Below are 20,723 nucleotides of genomic sequence, written 5' to 3'. Positions count from 1 at the left end.
AGATAGATAGATAGATAGATAGATAGATAGATAGATAGATAGATAGATAGATAGATAGATAGATAGATGTACAATCAAAGAAGAAAATCAATAAATGTGTAGGCATATACATGTGTCCTTGGAGGAGGGAGCTGTATCTTCCTCAATCTATTATGGATAACAATTTGAATTTATGTGAGAAAGTTGACTAATCTCTTTCAGTTCTGTGACCCAGAGATTGTACTTCTGTTTACATAGGCTAGTTAATCAAAGTCAGAAAAAAAGTCCAAAACATAAGCAAAATATGCACAAAACAACTCTTCGTCATATCAATGATATGAAAGTTAAATAAGTACAAATTAGGGAAGGACTGACCAAAAAAAAAAGATTAAAAATATCAATGATGCATTGATATAACATATTGAGATGTACTTGTAGAGTCAGAAGTGACAAATATGATGAATTCAGAGAATTACAGGGGGAGAAATATGAAATAGTGAAGAATAAATAAGCATATAAAAAAGAACAAATTTTTGCACACAATGCAAATGAAAACAAGTAATTCTAATTCAGGAGAAAAGTAGGTGCTCATCACACATTGATCACACTACCTGTGACATATGAATGTAATGAAATATTATTGTACCATAAGAAACAATGAATATCAGAATTTCAATAAGGCATGGCACTACTTCAGATTTATAACTAAAGGGTCTTTAGAGAATATTTAGTATAGCATAATCATATTGCAGGACAGAAAAGTCAATAATACATCTAGTAAATGTATCATATTACTGAGAAGCTTAGTTCTAGAGCATTTGGGAGATCGCTTCATTCTTCTTTGCAGAGATAGAAAATTATAGGTTCATAGGATTACATAAACTGTGTGATGTGGTTGATATATTTGAAGGAGATGGGGGGATTAAGCTTTTGTATGATACCAGTTAATCTTAAAAGCTTTACAAATTTTATCTCATTTCATCCTCTCAAACATTGCGAAGTAGGTGTTATTAGTCTCATTATTTTATAGTTGAAGGAAAAGAGGCAAAGAGAAATTAAGTGACATGCCCTGCTCCAAAGAGGTAGTTATCATGAGGGCTGATTTTTTAAATTTTTTAAATTATATTTTATTTTATATCAGTCATTTCCACAAGATTTTGTGTTACCAATTTTCTCCCCATTTTTCCCTTCCCATTTTCTCCCTAACCCCCACCCCAAATTGACCATGCTACTGGATAACCCCTCAACCAATCTACTCTGTCCCATATCTTCCCCCATTCCCCCTCTCTCTTTCCAGTAGGGCATAGTAGTTCTCTATGCCCCAGTGCCTATATATCTTATTTTTCAGTAACATGTAAAACAATAATAGTAATAATAATGATGATGATAATGATTATGATGATGAAGATATACATGCTTTTAAACATTTGATTTTAATACTTTGAATTCCAAATTCTTTCCCTATCTCCCTTGTCACCCACACTTACTGCGAAGAAAAACAATTCAATAAAGGATATACATGTGTAGCTAGGCAAAACATTTCCATAGAGGATATGTTGTGAAAGACTGACTATAATTTCCTTCCATCCTCTCCCACCTTGTACTTGTTCTATTCCCTACTTTGATCCTGTCCATTTTCAAAAGTAGGTGGTTCAAACTTCCCTTGTCGCCACTTTCCCCACACTTCCATCATAACCTCTCTCATCCCCTTACCACCTACTTCCCTGGATGGTGAGATAAAATAATTTGGGTGTATGTCATTCGATCCCTAAGCCCAATTAATAAGTTTGACTCCATCCTTTTTACCTTCCTATTATTCCCCTCCGTTATAACAGTTTTTTCTGGCCTCTTCTATATGAGGGAATTTACCCCATTATTTCTGTCCCCATCTCCTGTCATTATATTCCTCTCTCATCTCTAAATTTCAACTTTTAAGTATCAAGCCTTCCTATTCAATTCGTCCTGTGTCATCTGTCTATGTATACCTCTACACATATATACACAGACTCACAAAAGTATTCACACTTCCATATACCCTCCAATATAGACATATCTATGTATGTATGTGTGTATACACATACATACATATATGCATGTATGCATGTATGTACATATACAATTATATTCCCTTCAACTATTCTCACACTGAGAAATTTCATAAGTAACAATTATTATGTTTCCATGTAGAAATGTATCCAGTTCAACTTTGATGAATTCGTTATGATTCCTTTTCCCTGTTTACCTTCACATGCTTCTCTTGCTTCTTGTATCTGAATGTCAAATTTTCTATTAAACTCTGTTTTTTTTTCATCAAGAATGTTTGAAAGTCTTCTATTCCATTGAAGGACCATATTTCCCCATAAAACATAATACTTAATTTTTTTGGGCAGGTGATTTTTGACAGCTCCTTTGACCTCCAGATTATCATATTCCAAATCCTTTGATCACTCACTGTAGAAGTTGACAGATCGTGTTTTATCCTGATTTTGTTTCCACAGTATTGAAATTATTTCTTCTTGGATTCTTGTAATATTTTCTCCTTCAATTGGGAATTCCAGAAGCTGGCTACAAAATTACTAGGACATTTCTCTTGAGGATTTTTTTGGAAGTTCCTTCAAAGTCTATTTTTCCCTCTGGTTCTAAACGATCAGAGAAATTTTCCTTGAGAATTTTTTGAAGTATGGTGTCTATGTTCATTTATTGTTCATGACCTTCAGGTAGTCCAATAATTTTTAAATTATCTCTCCTGCAACTATTTTCCATGTCAGTGGTTTTTCCTATGTGATATTTCACATTGTCTTCTATTTTTTTTCATTTTTGTAATAACTGTTTCATAATATCTTGATTTCTCATAAAGTCACTAGCTTCCTTTTTTTCCACTCTAATTCTGAAGGAATAATTTTCTTCAGTAAGTTTCAAGATTTATTTTTTCCATCTGACAAATTTATCTTTTTAAGGCATTCTTCTCCTCGTTGGTTTTTTGAGCCTCTTTTGCCATTTACATTAGTCTACTTTTTAAGATGTTATTTTCTTTAGTCAGATTCCTGGCTCTCATTTCAAAATTTTCTTGTATCATTCACATTTCTATTCCCAATGTTCCCTCTACTTCTCTTATTTGGTGTTGAAAACCCTTCTTAAGCTCCTCTGTGGACTCTAAGCAGCTTATTATTTGAAGAAAGCTTTGGTGAAGGAGTTCTGACTGTGTTTTCTTCCTCCTATTACACATTTTTATCCTTTTTGTCTCCCAAAAATATCTGATGTTGGACGACTATGTTTGCCTTGCTTCCTTTGCTTGCTCATGTTGTTACTCAATTATTGACTTTTGAGTTTTTTGCCACTTTATAATTCTGCTACCAGAGGGGGGAGATTTGTACCAAAATGCTGGGGTTTTCTGAGCTTCCAGAGGTATTAGTTGGGTGACGTCTCTGAATCCTCCACAAGCTGTGGCACAAAGTTCACTCACTCCAGGACCTCCACCCCAGGGACTGATCCAGATGCAAGAAGGTAAAGGAAAGAGTGATTACCCCTATGACAGGGTGCTTGGTCCCCCTACAATTTGCTGGCAAGGAGCCCTGAAACAGACACATTGCACTGGCTGGATGACCGCCACAGCTCCACCACTTCTTGCCTTTGGGAGAAAATCCATACCACAATCAGGACCTTCCAGGTCCCAAAGAAAAGACGACATTGAACTCCCACTTTGGCCTTAGCCTCAATGGGTTGGTAATTCATTTGAAAAATAAAAGCTGCTGGTGATCTGAACTCCCTCCAGGGGCAGCTGGTTGTGGCTGCCCTGAGGCTTAAACCTTAAACGAGGGGGGCTGGGCTTGGCTCCCAGAGCACTGAGCTTGCCCCTTCTTATAGTCTTGTCAGACTGTATTCAGCAGGAGCTTAACACTGCTGTTTCATTTTGTGGGTTCTGTATCTCTAATGTTTGCTTAGAGTAATTTTTTTTACATGAATTGGAGGAGGTGGGAGCTGGAGCCCCGCAGAAGTATGAGTACTACCAAACCATTTATAAGGTCTGAATCTGAGCTCAGATCTTCCTCATTCTACACACAGCATTCCACCAGTGTGCTCCTGCTCTTCCACTAACCATTTGTTTGGTTGGCTATACTGATCTTTCCTTCTTCTTTTTGTATTTCTGCATTTCTAAGTTTTTCTTCTTTCTTGTTTGTTACAATCAATATCTTGCTCAATATAGGGCTTCAAATATATTCATAAATACGATGATGTGAAAACAGAGGATAATATATATATATATATATATATATATATATATATATATAATTATTGGAGTGGGGTAAAGCAAGGCAATTGTAGTTTAGGAACTTGCCCAAGTTCACACAGCTAATAAGTGTGTCAAGTTTATGCCTGAATTCGAACTCAGGTCTTCCTAACTACAGGGCCTGTGCTCTTTTCACTGTACTACCTAGCTGCCATTCATTAATACTTAAAATGATCACTTAACAGAACCCAGATATTGAGCAATTAATACAAATGAATAAACTATGGTAGTCTCAGATAATAATTTAACATGGATCCAGTTCTTTTTAAGAAACATTTATCTTGTTTTTCTTTTTGTGTATCAATCTGTTAGGGAGGGAGGGGTCATTTTCCTAATACATGACCATCTTAAGAAAAGAAAAGGCATCAATAAAATTGAAATTAATAATTTGGACAAGATAATCTTTAAAGTTTCCTTCTAACACCAAATCAATGATCCTCCTAGGCTGCATTGAGAAAGTTGCATTTAAAAGTTTAAATGATATGAGAGGTTAGAAATAAAATAAGGAAATACCAGTGGTATAGAAATAAAAAGGTTATTTTGTAAAACTCTAAAAAAAGATACTCCAATAATTTTTCTACGTTTCAATAGCTTCCCCTTATGGACTTATGATTTCCAGCAAGTCTCATTAAAGTTAATGTTTAAAGAATAAATCTTGCTTCAAATATGAAGAACATTGCTGAAAGTCAGTAGCCTTCCTTATTAATTGTGGAATTATCATAGTATAGTGTAGTTTTCCTTTTATTTAGCTGTTTGAAAATAGGCAGTCTAACAAAACTTCCAAGGTGGTAACTTTTATTCAGTTGGCTATGAGCCTTTTTTCTTTCAAATATGTACTTTTATCTCTTTATTTTATGAACACTTCCACATTTGGCTGCCTTCTGCCCTCTGGGAGATATCCCCAACCTCAAAATGCTATCTTAAAACCTTTTATGAAGTTCTCTTACCTTGATTACGAGAATAGTAGAGTCTTTTCTATGAACTATTTCTAGTTGATTAATGTGGCCAGTGCTATATGAGGCACTTTGATTCCTCTCCCTGGCACTTTATTCACATTCTTATGTTTTTTTTTTCTTTTTAGTTCTCTATTGATTTTCCTCCTAGGTCTTTTCCTCTTTCCCTATTCAATCCAGGAAACTGAAATTCCACTTTTCACATAAATTCCTTTTTAGTTTATAAGAAGGATATACTGAATTGGTCATTCTATACCAGTGTGTCCCAGAGTGAATAACCCTCTTTCTACAGAGTGAAACAAATTCTGAAGGGATCTTGGGAACTAACCTGATCTTTCTTGGCTTGGATACCAAGGGGAAGATTGAAAGAGTTTATTATGGCTACACACCTATACAAGGAATGTATTGAAATGAATTGATACATGTCATATTCCCCTGTGATACTTATAAACTTTCTGAAGAAAAGGATTTCTTACAGTTTTCATTGTCTTATATTAAAATTTATCCTCTACTTCATATTACCTATATCATCTTCAGCCAAAAATAAACATAAACAAAAACAAAACACCAAAATTTTTGTCATCCCTTTTGTAAAGAATTTCTCACATATCCTATCTTCTGTAGCCTAAACATCCTTGACATTGTTGGAGAGAATACAGCAATGACTGAGATATTTTATCTGCTTTTTTAAAAATAATTCAAGAATTTCAAAGACAATTCAAGTCCACAAAATGAAACAGGATCTCAACTCCAAAAAAAGGACAAAGGACTGTTTAAAATTAACCAACTAAGAACAAAGGCATAACAACTGAAAAACTATGGCTTAAAACAGCCTTTGTTCTTTAGAAAATAACTGAACACTTTCAGATTGAACTGATAGCACCAGGATTAACATTAAATTTTGGGTGAATAGCAAGAGAGTCAGTAAAAATCAGCTGAGCATATATTGGTAGGCTACAAAAGCTTTACAAATTCAGATAGAAAAAAAGAGAGTAAGGGAAAGGGTTAAGCAAGAGGATAAGAGGACAGGATAAGCACTAAGAAGGCATGGTAGCAGGTAGAAGTAAAATAGTGGAGTCAGGAGGGATGAAATGAGATATACATGCAAAATAATATGAAGGTCAGGAATATAATTTATTATGGAGAAAAGGGTAGTAATCCTGATCTCAGACAAACTTAAATATAAGATAGATTTAATCAAAAAAGGGGAAATTTTGAAATATGTCAGTGATATTACTCAATAATAAGCATTGCTTATTGCTATGGTGTAGGGAATCATTAGTTGCTGGACTTGGAAAAATATGGAAAGACTTGGACTTCTGGAGGAAGATGCCACGCACCCTCAGAGAAACAGAAGAAAAACAAGTATTGTATGATTTTACATAGATGCATATGAATATACATGTCTACATATATATAACTATAGATATTTAAGTATATGCATGTGTATGTAAGTAGCTAATTGTATATGCACATGTGTGTATATGCCTGCAAGTATATGTGCATATTAATGTATTGTTTTTGTATATTTGTTGTAGTGTGTGTATCTCCAAGCTTAATCATAGTCTTCTGGGGGAGGGAGAGGGTGAAAAGTGTGGGGAGAACAAAGTAAGAAGTGTGCAGCAGAGAACAAAAGAAAACATGTAAAGAAGCAAAGAAAAGGTGCGGTGATGAACACAATTTGTAGTATTTATTATGTAGAATTTCTTGAAATGTAAATTTATTACAAGATATTTCAAAGCCTCTCTTACATTTTTCTGAATGAATAGCAATTGTATTGTTTTTCTTTTCTAATTTAGTTCTAGTATGTTAGTTTAAGGTAAATTAATAAAACGACTCCTTATTTGCACTACATAATTCATAATGTTATCATGACTAGACTTTAGAGTAAACTCTAAAGTACCATATTCTTTACTTAAAATTTATTTACTATTATTTTACACCGTTCAATTCCACCAGTTATTGAGTTCCAAATTTTCTTTCCCTTTCCATGGCAGCACGCAATACAATATAGGTTCTACATATACTTTCACATTAAACATTAGTCAAGTTGTAAAGAAGCATTATCATCAATGGAATGAATAATAAGGAAGAAGAAAAAATGAAAAAAAAAAGAGAGCAAGAAGTTTGTTTCAATCTTTATTCTTACTCTGTAATTCTTTCTCTGAATGTGGATAGTCATTTCCATCATGAGTCTTTGGGGTTGTCTTATAGCCTTGCATTGCTGAGGTAAGCTCAGTCTTATCAAAGTCAGTCATCACAGATACAAAATGTTTGTAATTGTGTACAATGTTCTGCTTATTTTTCTCTTACAATATCCTTTATAATGTCAAATGAATACAATGATTTCTTAATAACATAAGATCAAATCCTATGTAGTAAAAATTTTTTTTGATAATTAGTGAACTTTACTAGGAGATTCATCAGCAGTGTGGTCTTAGGGTCATGATGATTTTAGCCAAAGAAATTCTTGAAGATTGCGTTAAAGAGCAATTATGACTTGCATAAGTAAAGGAAACTTTTAGGTCAACAAAACTATGCATCATTGAAGTACTGAAATGCTGAACTAATGTTATTTATTTTAGATCTTTGAAAGAAGTAAATGGTAATACTACTTGTTTAGTAGTTGTAGAAACTGTACTAAAACATCTATAAATTCAAGTATTTATAGATAGACTATTCATCATTATAGTATATTTTTCTAAATTGAAGTTTAGTGCATAATTCAAAATCACATTTGAATATTCACATAGCTCAATAAAATTAAGTGATAAATAATATTACATGGAATTTCAAATCGAAAACTTCCAAAGGAATTTTTCTTGAATTCTTCTTATTCTTTCCCACCTCTACACCTCTGGATATGGTTTTGGAAAAAAAAAAAAAACCTTCCTAGTTTCATTTTCAAAATATTTATATTTCAAGGATGGTCCAGGATATATTAAAAAATAAAGCAAGCAGATTACTTCTGATCCCTAACAAAATTTTGGGAATAGGCTACAAGGGGAGAAATAGAAAAGTGTATGAATAATTTAATCCCACTCTTGTAATGCCAATCAAAGGCAACTCCCCAAGGTTCAAAATACCAACATAGATGATCTCCATTTTATTCAGTGAAAATTGAAGAACAGAGAAGATAAAAATATGACATCATTCAAAATACAGAATTTACAAAGTGTGATTTAATCAAGTACTAACCCACCCTTGAACATTACATTCATTTAATCAATCACAAAGCCCCTGTTCTAAATACTACTCCACCCCTAGGCTGTACATTCCATTTAGTCCATCACAAAGCCCCTCTTCTCAAATGGAGATTAGTTTCCAATATAAGTAAAGAACATTCATTTGTTCAATCACACAACATAAAAAGTTCAAAAGTTCCCCACCCTTGCATTGCAATTGCATCTACCCCAGAGTTACAACAAGCTTAAGCACAGCACTTCATACCTAAATGGAGGTCTTTTCTTCAACTTTACATGATGCAAGTTCTCAGCAATCTTTGTTCCTGGGGAGACAAAGCTTAGCAAGGCCACAAGATACATTGCCAGTCTCTTCATTAATTCATTCTCTGTCTGCAGAGCAGTACTAGGAACCCTGAAAACATTAGCAAAACTCTCTTCCAAGATTTCTGTAAACATACAACAAGAAAATCCTTCTTCAGAGCTTCTGAACCAACAAAAAGGTTCCAAAACTTCTACAACAACAGCACTGTCCTTCACCAGTGGACAGAATTCACTCTCTGTCTGCAGAACAGTCTCAAGAGCTCTGAACCAACAGCAAGGTTCCAAGCCTTCTACAACAACAAGACTGTCTTTCACCAGTGGACAAATCTGGCAAAACAACATCAAAACAGACAGAAAAGTACCAGCATAACGGCATGTCTCCTCAGTCCTTGGCAGCTCTGGGTGGCAGCTCTCAAAGTCCTGGGCAATTCAAAGTGGCCTTCAGCAATCCTCTCAGTCTCTCTGCCTCCAAGGTGCTGCTTCCAAAAAGTTCTTCTCCCTCTCTTTTTTTGTGGCTCTCTAAATTTACATCACCAGCTCCTCCCAATTCAGCCGTCTCTTTTCAAGTCAACAAGTCCATCCCACAAGTGGGATTCACAAGCGCTGGGTTTTAATACAATCAAACTAAAAACCAAGCCAATACAGGGGGATATTTAAATTACGTTACAACTCACCATAGTATTTTAGAAAATAAAAAAACATCAAGTTCAGTGGGGCCATCATGTGACTGTTTTTAATGCATGCCACCAGTCTATACAATGTTTTCAGAGATTGGCTAGTGATGCTTCTATTTCTTTTATATAGTTGTACAATATTTGTGAACAAGAATGCTGAAAGATAAGAAAGCTTCTCACCCCCCTGAAAAACAGGGGGTTTCGTGAAGGCCAGGACATTTAGGTGCAGCTGAATATTTAGAGCCATAGAATACTCTATACAATAGAATCTAGGTCAAAGTATAGAAGAGAAAACTGCATTTTGGCATACCATTTGGAAATAGGAAAGATGATACAGGTTATTACAATCCGAGTTGGGTCCCCATGGAGAGAGGAAATGGGAGCAAAATCTGGAGGCAGTTCTTTTAATACTGACTCCTAAGAAATGATAGAGGTCCTAAGCCTGAGCTTGCTCTTGGAATGAGAGAGAGACAGAGACGGTGACAGTGACAGAGACAGAGATAATATGGGAGAAGGGGGATGGTTACAGTGGAGTTGGTAGTCCCTTTCCTAGATTGTCTAAGTTCTAGTTTCAACTTGGGCCTGGGAATGATCTTAAATGAAAAAGGCCAAGGTTTCCCAGTGCATCTTGGGCCATGTCCTGTCATCCTGATTACTCCAGAGGAGAAAGTGAAGTGGGTTACTTTGCATAGCCCTCTCTCATTTAAGGCCAATTCAATCTTCAAGTAATGGAATTACCTTTCTGATGTCATGGTCCTCTTCAAGAATGAAGGAAAAACAACAATCCGCAATTAGGAACTACTTCACTGGGGACCGAATCGGCCAGTTCTAGTGGGGCAATGTAGCTCCTTCCTTCCTCCTCTTCTTTCCCCTCCTCTCTGCTCCCTCTCTCTCCACATAGGGTAATATACCTCAACCTATTGGCTCTCTGCCTAAAGGAATTTATATTTTCATCCTTGAAACCTTGTAAGATATCTTGAAATTTAGAAGCTAGATTTCTTCCTTAAGGACCATGCCTTAATCCCAAATCACTTTTTCTCTCACTGATTGGACAGGAATAAGTCCCAGCTCAAGCCTTAATTATCATTGTTTAGCCACAGATGGGACAGAGTGAGTATATTTACTAATTCTTTCTGTTATTTCCAGAAACCTTAAGTGTCTTCCCGTTCTAGATTATTTTTAACTAAGTAAAAGAGCATTCTTTTCCTTGTTTCTATCCTAGTCTTTATCACTGATAGATGTTACCTGATATAAATTGAGACCTAGGAAAAACCTTACTTTATAAAACCAATGTCTCCCACTGCATCTGAAGCCACCTTCAGTTTCTGTGATATATATCTTTGTACTAAACCCAGATGTCTCTAGAGGAGAGACTGAGACTGGTGTCTTTGCACAGCCCTCCCTCACTTAAATCCATTTCACTTGCAAGTCATGTCATCAACTTCTTGATATCATGACCTTCTTCAAGAAAGAAGCACCAAACAACAATATATTCTGGTGTAGTGTTTAATTGGGCCTTCTTTGTCATCTTCTGTTGTATGCTCCTGCATCATAGATTTTCAGGACTAGACTCCCCCCAAGATTCCACTTGGTCAATTAAAATTATTAGGGAATACCCTTGTATGTTCTGCATGATCCACTAGGAAAGTCAAATCTGGTCCTGTTCCTTGCCTCTGTTAATCAAATTGGTTCCTTTTGCTGTATCAATCACCATTGGTTATATAGGTTTTGTTTTGTTTTGTATTAGTTTATTTTATTTATTTTATTATTTTATACTTTGAGGGGATCAAACCCAGGTGTAGCTGGTCATTTTTTCAATTCTTACAAATCTCCATAAAATTTTATCATAATGGTCTCTTCAACTAGAAGTCTTATGATATTTCTCCTAACATTTTCAAGACTCCAGTACAGCACTATGGTTTTCTGCTTGTCATGTCTAGTTTGTCCTATATGATCAGTTTATTTTTTCTTTTTACTGTACAAATCCAATCATACAATATTCTAACTGTTCTTTGGAGTTCCTTAATGCATGTGTTGCAGCCTGTCCACACCCATAATTGGACCTCTCTTGTTCTCTGATAGTCACTTAAAATTTTTCACTCTGTTGTATTTCATATGTAACTTCCATGAGTAAGCAATACTGGTAAGTGTATTCATTCTAAAAGGTTGTCTTCACTTTCATGAGACATTTGGGGTCAATAAAAAGAGCTTTTCTATTTTTCCAAGGTAATTCAACATACTTTGTCTCTTATTCAACTCTGTTATCTACTTATTGACTTTTTCTATTGTATGTCCCAAATATATTTGCTGATGGACACATTCAAAAGATTGTAATTTACATTCACGTTCTTTTCTTCCCTATGTGAGAAAGCAAATATAAGTTGTTAGTTATTAACATTTTCCTTGATTTCTTATCATGCTCCATTCCTGATTTTATGGACTTTCCCACCATTCCTCAGCAACCTTTTATAGCCTGAAAGATGCCTCTTCCCCTGCAATCTTTTTAGTCTGGAAGATATTTAGGCTTTAGGCCCCACTCCTCTGATGTGTGAGGTTTTCCAAGAACCCTCTTTTGCCAACACCTCACATTTCAACACCATTTTATGTTACTGTTTCCTACTAGAATATGAATTCTTTGAGAGCAAGAACTATTTTAATCCTTTATTGTGTTTGTCCTTCCAGCATTTAGCACAGAAAGGAGCTATAGATGAAAGTTAGATAGAGAGATATGATGGGGGAGGGGGAGGGGTTTATGGGCGGTGCCATGGTTGCTTTGAATGAATATGTATAAGCTTGATGGGGTGATCACCATATAAGGCCATAAGCGTGATGGGGTGATCACCATATAAGGCCATAAATGTAAGACTGCGATATGATTGGCTCGGATTCGCTATATATTTTCTCGTGTGAGAGAGCTCTCTCTCTCTCTCCGCCATGTAACTGCTGAAGAATAAACCACCCCGCTTCACTCCTCCGCCTTCTGTCTGGTGTTTTTTCCCCATGAGGGGCCGGTGACGACCGAAGACCCGGGATGGGTAAGTAAGAGGGCCGTAGGGCTAGTCGTCTAGATCTGTTGTAAGGGTAAACGCCCGCAACAGAGATAGATAGATAGACAGATAGATAGATGGTTATTTGATTTTTATCCTTCAATCCCTCATATTATATCACTTCCATCTCGATTTTTTATAGGTTTATGTCTTCATGTGTGTATGTGTATATATTAATGTGGTTCTCCATGTGTCTATACACACATGCAATATGTATGTGTTTGTTTCTAGACAGAAAATTAGATAGATCGACACTCATACACATACACCTACTTATTCTAATATCACTAATTTCCCTATCTTTCTTCTCCTTAACATAATTTGTCTCCTCACACAGACATCTGGGACTGTGAGAATGGGGTCAAAGTGTGGCTAATCCATTGTTCTTGATGGAAAAAAAACAATTTTGTAATAATTTTTTGCAAAACATTCTTTTCACTTTTCTTGTTTTTATAGTCAACCTTCCATTCTAAGTCTTGAATACTATTGATAGACATACCTGAATGTGTTCCTAAGTCTTCTATAATGTCGTTTTAGACTCCAGTACATCTCCCTGCTGCATGTGTTGATTTTGCTTTTTTAAAAACATTTGCTTATTCTCTTTTTATATTAGTATTTCTCATTATATCCACCCCATTCAAATCCCATAAAATGATTTTGTCATAAATTCATAATGTCAAAAAATCACTTTGTCATAAAAAATGGGAAAGGAAGAGCAAATGTAAACCAAAGGACATAGAATCTGCATCAGATGATTGTTATTATAAAGGAGTACCTGGACTCTTTTCCTTTATTTGTTATGGCATTTAAGTTACATTTATTAAGCTTCTGGATAATTTTAGCTATAGTAGGAGTTCTTTCAGTGTAGGAACTGGACTACATTATCACAGAGGTTCTTTCCAACTCTCTAATTCTGTTGTTCTTTTACCAATGTCTGTACCAGACCAGATTGCAGCCCATTCATAACCCAGAATACTATTTGGGGAATGAATGCCTAAAGAAAAAATTAGAAAAACAAAGTGGACTACTGTAGAGACAGAATATTATCTTGACCTGTACAAATCTGTGTTACATAATCTTTCAGCTGCTGGTAGGGCTGGTAAGACAGGACCAAACATAGAAAAAAAAACATAGGGAGCTTGGTCTTTGCAGTATTTTCTATATCTCATATATATGGATATCTCTATCTTACCTAGAGATTTAAATCTAGAGATTTAAAGGGTTGGTGAAATGTTGGTCAGATGATTTGCAATAAGTCATTATAGAATGTTGGAGATATCCTTTCAAACTCATATCACCAGAATTTATTCAATGCTGTTTATAACTCATTGGTATTTTTCATTGAGTAGAAAAAATAGGATTAGAGAAAGGTTTTGTTATTACCTGGATCATAGAAGCAGTAAACCTTTTGAGTGTAGGAACATAGAAACATGGACAAAGAAAACTTACAGGCAATTTAGTGCAACATTAGAAGGGTCTGTCTCATAACATCACAGTGCTACTCTGAAGCACTGTGAATGAGAAGAAAGAATCAAGGATCATTAAGGGAAAGAATATACTATCTACAAATAGTACATAGTAGTATTCAATAGTGATATTCACTGGTGGACCACAGGTAGAGGACCTGTCCTACTTGAGACTATGAATAGCCACAGGAAATTTAAATCATGAGAAACTTTATCTCAATAATTATTAAGCAGGAGGGATGCAAAGGTAAAAATGAAACAATAGCTAACCTTAAGGAACTTATATCATTAATTAATCTTTTTTGTTCCACTGTAAAATTATTTGATTTTCCCTGTAATTCATAGAATTTAGATAAATGGGTCAGAGTTATTATAAGTATAAAGATGACTCTTTAGTGAAGAAAATTTTCCTAAGTTTTTATGTGGGACCTTGAACAAAGAGAAATAGGGTGCAAATAAAAATGAAACTGGCCTTGTTTGTGTCACGAATATACCTGAAACAAGGGTAAAATTAAGGAATAAGATCTAGGCTTGTGATTTCACTGGCATAGGATTCTGATGAAGAATCTCCTTCTACCAATGTATGTTGGCACCTTCTCTCCAACTTAAGGTTGTTGAATTCATTAAAACCCTTGGAAGTAAAAATAAACTGTTCCAAGTTATACAGAGAGTACAAGATATAGGTAGGATTTAAACCCAGAGTTTCTTATGCTCAAGACAGTTATCTATCCACTATTCACTATATCACATCCAAGTGGTATAGACAAATTACAGGTTATGACATGTAAATAAGATTCAGTTTATTAATAGTAATTTATGTTTAGTTGAATAAGTCTCATTATGTCTCAAGCAGCATGACTACTTTTTTGAAGTATAAATGGATGATGATAAATGTTTTTTTTTATTTGCTTCATAAATTTTGAAGGTATTTCTATTATCATACATTTTATACATTTAAAATGAAGAACTGACTGTGATATCAGTAATTTTATATTTGCTGGACAATCCTAGACCACATGCAATATCCGACTTATTCAAATGAATTTTTTTTGTAAAAATAGTCAAATTATTTATTTTTTTCTATATCTAGAATCCTGTGATATATATATATATATATATATATATATATTGCATACAAAATTTTCACTGCTTGTGAATCATTCCTTTCTCAAATACTTACCAACCTTTTTTATAGTGAACCAATCATTTCATCTGGCTAAGGTTCAGTAAACTCAAATTTTTACACTGGAGATGACAAATAAGATATATCGCAAGTGATCGTAATGTGGGTCAAATAAGATCGTTTAGTGATTTCAAACAAATAGAAAGGGTATCTTATACTGTTTTTGATCAAAAGAGAAAACTTTCTATTTTGATCTTAAGGGAGATACATGCATTAATTATTAAGATAAAAAATTTTATACCACAATTCAAACATTATAATAGTTAAAATTTTGCACTCTATCGCTCAGGTATTAGTCTCTCTACAGATTATTCATTGTACTCAATGGGAAGTGAACATGCATGTAACTAAGGGTTGCAATTTTAGTCAAGAAACTTCTATTTCTTTTTTCACATATTCTTTATCCTATTCAACTTTCATTTTGTTTTAGCAACTTAAATTATTAAAGTTCAGATGAAGAGTAAGGAAAATATCCACAAAAGCATAAAGGAGAAAACAAATCAATTAATAGATGAAATTATTTTTTTTAAACAAAGTAGAATGTATTTGTTCATTTTTTAATTTGTAATTATGCTTACAGGGGACTCAAAAATAGGGAGACTTGATGACATAGCAATTGAAGAAACTATTGGTAAGATTTTGATTTAATCCTGCTTCAGTTATTTAATTTATGTGTGACCACCATTTAATTGATGGTGATAAGTCACCAAACCTCTTTGACCCTCAGTTTCCTGATAGGTAAAATTGTCATTTTTAATATATCATAACCCATCCATGAGCAATTGTTGAAGGATGATTTCCAGGTTATTTTTTTGATCATGGCTTTCAGGTAGTCCAATAATTTTTAATTTATCTCTCCTGGATCCATGTTCCAAGTCAGTGTTTGTTTGTTTTCCATTGAGATATTTCACATTGCCTTATATTTTTTTCATTTGTTTGGATCTGTTTAATAGTATCTTGATTTCTCAAAAAGTCACTGGTTTCCATTTGTTCCAATCTAATTCTGAAGAAATGATTCTCTTCAGTGAAGAATCCTCCAGAAGCAATGAATGACAAAGTTGATATTTATGCTACTTTTCCATTAGCAAAACAATCTACTTTATCTGTGACATTCTATAACTGGCATTGGGCAGGTTACTTTTCAGCTGAATTTCATGTTAATAGTCTTTTCATAATAGCCTCTTTGAAGTTTTCTTTATGTAACAATGTTTGATATATCTATTTTTCTTATTTCTTTGTGAAGTATGTTAATTGGCTGATTTTACACTAATTTAAACTTTTTTCGAAATTTTTTTTCCTGTTATTTCAAATGGGACTTCCATTTTTGTATTTTGTGCTCTGTTTGTTGCTTTGATTTTATGAATAATAACAGTGACAAAAATATATAAATGAAAAGCTTTCCCTTTTCATTACATGTCTTTAATATTTTAGATACATGATAAATGATGCACATTATGTATCCTATTACTTTTCAGATAATAAAGCAATACAAAGGTAATATTTTTTTTTTCATTTTTTACAGCAGAAATGGTAATGGCTTGGAGTCAGAGGATTGGGTAAAAATTAACCTCAGGTGTTTATTATATATGTGTCTTTTACTATTTTTTAAAAATCAGCTTTATTTTTTTCTAATTTGTGTTATTTTAATTTCCCACAGCACCTTGGCAATGTCAAAAACAAAAACAAACAAAAAAACCAAATAAATGCATGTAATCAGTTTAATATTTAAAGCCTGAGTCTATGTCACACCATATTGTTTTGGACAATCTTGACAACAAGAACAAACCACAGTAATGGACAAAGTAGAAGCCAGATAGTTGGTTCTTTTTTTTTTCCAACCCCTGTTCCACCATTTTGTTAAAAGATGTGAATGCCAAGGGAAGTCTGAGTCATTTGAGGAAAAAGTTGATGGGCACACACATATGGGCATATATATATACACATACACACACATATATGGAAATACATATACAGATGTACCTATATATGTAAACATACACGTGTGTGTGTGTATGTAGAGACACGTATTCATCTATTTTGACTTCAATAAAACTGAAAACAAACCACCTTTAAATGTCTCAGTTGCACTTTTGGAAATGATCTGTAATTGAAGAGCCATTTTAAAAAGTCTTCAGTTCTTCAATATACAATTTTAAATTGCTATCAGGTCAATAATCAGATGAATTTTCAAAGTGGATTCACTTCCAACTACACATTAAAACAAACATTTTTTCATGGAACTACTGAAGTGTCCAAATACAGATTTATTAAAACAGTAACTACTATGTACCTTCCTAAAGGAAGCCCAGACTACATATAACATACACAATGAAGCATAAGGTATTTATATTAATGGCAACCAGGTTACAAGGAAATACATATAAAAAATCCCAAAAAAAGATCTATTGCATATCCATCAAAGTTATGAATTTATAAAAACTTATTGGAGGCAATTTCTCCCCATGGGTATTTCTGTTGCCTCTTGTCTTTAATAAAATGGTGCATTTTACCCATTTGTTTAACATGGCAGCACAGACATCACAGATTTAACCTAGGTGACTGCTCATGTGTGTCAGAGAGTAAAACCAGTGGATAAAGAAGCTGACGAAGTTGTAAGGCTGTAACTGAGAATACTACAGTAATGTATTACCTTTAAATACTATTCTGTTCCAGCAACATCCTTCCTATTTCTCCTTTCCAATATATATAATGGGTTGCTTTATATTTCTATATATATTGCTAAAACTGCACCATTAAACCATTCACCAAGCTAACTGTTACTTCTTTAACAAAAAAATAAAAATGTAAAACAAAATACTCAAGCTACCTTGATTTTAAGAATCAGAAATTTATATGCTAACATTTGTTCACATGCAAATTTAGCCCATAACACAAAACAAAACAAAAAACCCTGAACAACCTAACCTTCCTTCAAAGACTGAATGGGGAAATAATTTAGTCATTAGATCCCTGGACAACTATTTTGAAAACCAGTGTTGAAATTTGCTAAAAACTGAAACTGTTTTTGCTAGAGGAAAAACTGTAGGTGTTTAAGGAAACTGAAAAGGGAAGACTAAAAAAAATGCAATTTTTTTTTTTTTATGGTCTCCATTCCTTTCTAAAGGAAAGGAAACAAAATGAAAGGTGAGGAACTTTCATGAGCATTTGGAGAATATGAAGATGCTTACTTCAGTCAACCCTATGCTATGTGCACTTCATGCAACAAGTACTGCAGAAGTATTCATGGTCACACAAATATTTAAAATTTTCACAGCAGTTTGTATTTACTTTTACTCACTTCCCTCCCCCCAAAGAAAGAAAATGTAATATGTGGGTGAGAAGAGAATATATTCTTATATCCAAGAACCAAAAAAATAAGGTGAATTCCCTTAATTTATCAACTACAGAATAATGTTGGAAATAATTAACAGCTTTACACATTTAATGGATATCACCTGTAGAAAAACTTTAATTTGCTGCTGTGAAATAAAGGCTAAACATCGAGTTTCTTAGTACTATAAAAGGTACTTACCACTCTAAGAAGCTGCATTAAAGTAGATTTAAAAAAAATCCCATAAAGACCTACATTTTCATCATAGTGCAAAATACTGAAATGCTCTCTTTAGTTCAAATGCAATCACTCCCTGACATTCAATCCTTCTGCTGGTTAGAATTGTCCAAGACAAATCCAATGAATAAACCAAGAATCAACACATTTGCCTCACCAACTTGTGTTCCTCAAAACAAGTTCTTTCCATTTGTGTCAGAATTAGGACACATGAAAATTTTAGCGATTAGGTGGTTTTATAAGCACTTATATATGTTTTTACTTAACAATCTATACACAGCATGCTGGTAAACCTAAGTCTGTGAATATATTACAAAGTTTATTTTTCAGTTTGAGTGCAATAATTCAGTTTATAATCTTTATCAAATGATTTTATAAAATGTTTATTCTCTGAAACTCAATGCAATTCACAGTGTTAACACTTTTAAATGGTTCCCATTTCTTTGCCATTTCCACCAAATGCAGCATTATCTAAGTAAACTGATTAAGCATTTTTACGATAGATGTGATCAATGATTATCATTATTTTTTTTAAAGATTCTAAAATTTCCCTAAACTCAGCACGGTAGTTTTTATTGTATGTTTTAGTGAATAATGATTTTTTAAAAATTATATGTAGAAATGAACAGTTTTAGACTGTATAAATATATTATACCGAATTATCAAGCTGTTAAATCAAAAACAACTGCCAAGCTGAATAAGTTACAAAGAAATCACAACTCTGGCATATACATATACATACATATACACACATACATAAATACATATATACAGGACAAAAAAAAAGGATATGTAGTGTTTTTAAAGTGATTTGTTAACAGTTACCTACTAAATAAGAATTTCCAAAGGCTAAACTTGAAAAATGAAAAGTTTCACCGTAATGTAATTTTACCTCCAATTACATTCATTCTAATGTAATCACTAGTATATATTACTAAGATGTTTACTGTATGTCACAATGGTGATTTCCAGTGTTTACAATTTAGAATTTCAATTTATAAATTTGCAATTCACTGAAAAAGGTACAATTCTTACTTTTAAAAACTATTCTTAAAAAGAAAAAAAATAACTTTTATACAGAACTTTGAACTTGGGGTCTGACTTAGCAGATTAATGCAAAAGGTTTTTTTTTTCTTTTTATATTTCAGTTGTTTCCTGTAATTACTAGCACATAATCTCATCCATCTGTTCAATGTACAACAGAGTTGTAAATGTAGAAAATGAGAACCTACATAGGTTATTTTCTTAAACTACCTTTCCTTCCTCAGCCTTTCCTCAAAAACTTAAAATTTTGTGGCCTTCCGTTTTATGTCTGAGTTAATTCCAGAAAAAAAAAATTAAGGGGGGAAAAATAGACTCAGGCATTATATGCATTGTAAACAGAAAAGTTTTCCCCAAATTATAAAAAGTTGACTTCTACAGTACTTAACACTTTAAAAAGTTAGTTACAAAGTCTTATATTTAGCACTAACACAAATTACTGTAGGGGCAGCCTGCCCTTCCAACCTGGATCTTAAGTATTTTAATATTTGAACATAAGCAAAGTAATGAATAACACACCTATATTATAATCTTATTAGATCTGTCTAATGCAATGAAAAACATATGTCTACTATAGGTTGGGGAGAGGATGCACAGAGAAAACACTGAAGCAACAAAAATAAAAAAGATGTTATGTTCCCTTATTGGGGAAAGAAAACAGGGCAGTTTTAACCCTTACTGTCTACCAGACCTGAAAGCACAGGTCTAAGGCCACGTTTTATATTTATTTTCTTCCCCCCACCATTTCCTTGAGCTTCAAACTTATACTGACCTACAATAAGATCTCCAGTAAATTCAGTTAAAAAACTTATTGAATGAAATATTAGTAATGTCAAAAGATGAACTAAATTTCAAGCTTGAAAAAAAATTCTACTTAAGTAGTACATTCAGTTTTTAAGTCAGTTATTAAGTTACAACATAACAGAATTGGCTGCATTCTGTCATTATGGCACATACACGCAAACACACATATACCAAGCACACCAGCCAATGATGTGATTTGCAACACAAGGCCATA

The sequence above is a fragment of the Petaurus breviceps genome, unplaced genomic scaffold, assembly GCF_028583685.1.
Source record: "Petaurus breviceps papuanus isolate PSGF00001 unplaced genomic scaffold, PetGlider_PUasm1.0 213, whole genome shotgun sequence".
NCBI classification, from domain to species: domain Eukaryota; kingdom Metazoa; phylum Chordata; class Mammalia; order Diprotodontia; family Petauridae; genus Petaurus; species Petaurus breviceps.
Note: the sequence above shows the minus strand (reverse complement) of the source record.